The sequence below is a fragment of the Lagenorhynchus albirostris genome, chromosome 15 (assembly GCF_949774975.1).
Source record: "Lagenorhynchus albirostris chromosome 15, mLagAlb1.1, whole genome shotgun sequence".
NCBI classification, from domain to species: domain Eukaryota; kingdom Metazoa; phylum Chordata; class Mammalia; order Artiodactyla; family Delphinidae; genus Lagenorhynchus; species Lagenorhynchus albirostris.
Window position 1 is genome coordinate 48,380,963 of NC_083109.1, and position 1,413 is coordinate 48,382,375.

Below are 1,413 nucleotides of genomic sequence, written 5' to 3' on the forward strand. Positions count from 1 at the left end.
TTAATTGCTCAGGTGGAAAGGTCAGTGATTAAAACAAATTTCCCCCCTCCAAGTTCTTCTAAAGCTGTAGGCAAATTGGTTACCTAGAAACACAATGACTTATGACTAACCGGCCTCCTGTATTGACCAGGCTCAACACATATGAAACCATAGGTCATTCGTTGACAAGTTTCCCTAGAACTCTGAAAGGTTTATAGAGGTTAATGTTCCAAGATTAACGGGGGCTAATGGCTCTGAGCAAGAAGCCAGGTCTGAGGGGAAAAAAATCGAAAACTGGTTTTTAGTGCCAGCATGGAGCTTTTGCCAGCTGCCAAATGCATTAATAATGTGTAGGGAATTCCCTGGTGGTCCAGTGGTTAGGACTTTGCACTTTCACTGCCGGGGCCTGGGTTCAATCCCTAGTTGGGGAACTAAGATCCCACAAGCCACACAGCCGGGGGGGTGGAGGGGGCGGGGAAGAAGTGTAGAATTGCAGAGGAAAGGTGGAATAGCTTGGCGTGCAGATTAGCTTTGACTCTAACGGATTGGGATTGCCTCAAAGCTCAGGACGGTAAGGCTCTGTTCTGCACTTCTGTGAGGCCTCCTCAGAAGAGCAATCTCTACTTCCTTTCACAAATACTTTAATTATCCTGTTGCAAATCCTGTTTCCCTTCCCTGGAGTTTAACATGCCACATCGCTTAAGGGAACAAGTGGTTCCAAGTATTAGGAACACCCACGGTAGTTCTGGAAGAGCTGTGACTCCGTGAGAAACTTCCTCTTCTGCCGTAGTAGTGAGACAAGCTCTTTTCAGTTGACCTCCCCGGCTCAGGGGACTGAGAGCCTCCTTCACTGGTGAGCCTGAGGCGTGTGGCGGATGCAGGGAGGAACTGGTGCAGTTCCGGGGGCCTTAACTGTTTTCACTCTCACCACGCCTTCCCGGTTGGACTGAGGGTCTTTCATGGAACAATTCGCGCCACCTCAGCTTGGGAGACTTGGGACAGAGTAACAGGTCCGAGGTGTGTTTATCTTAAGCCGAGAGAACCTGCTGGGTCTGGGCTCCCCAACTCTAGGGTGAGGCTTGGGGGAGCAGTGGCCACACCTGCTGGGACAACTCCGAATGCTCTCACTTGGTTTCTGACTTTGGAAATTACAGGCTACAGGAATATACGCTGCTTGAAAAATATGTGACGTGTGTGGAGTCAACACCAGGTCTCCCTCAATCCTCCCCCCTCCTACCCGAAGCTTACTTTCCGTGTGAGGTGACCATGGTCAAGGGCACCTCCTTCGTGTGTGCATGTACATACAACATGCCCCAGAGGTACTGGGTCAATGGTAAAATTCTGAATTTAGAAACAAAATCTAAACAATTCCAGGTTTGTGAAATCACTCTATAAATGCACAAATTTAAATAAAAAGCAAAACCCAAAGCCTCA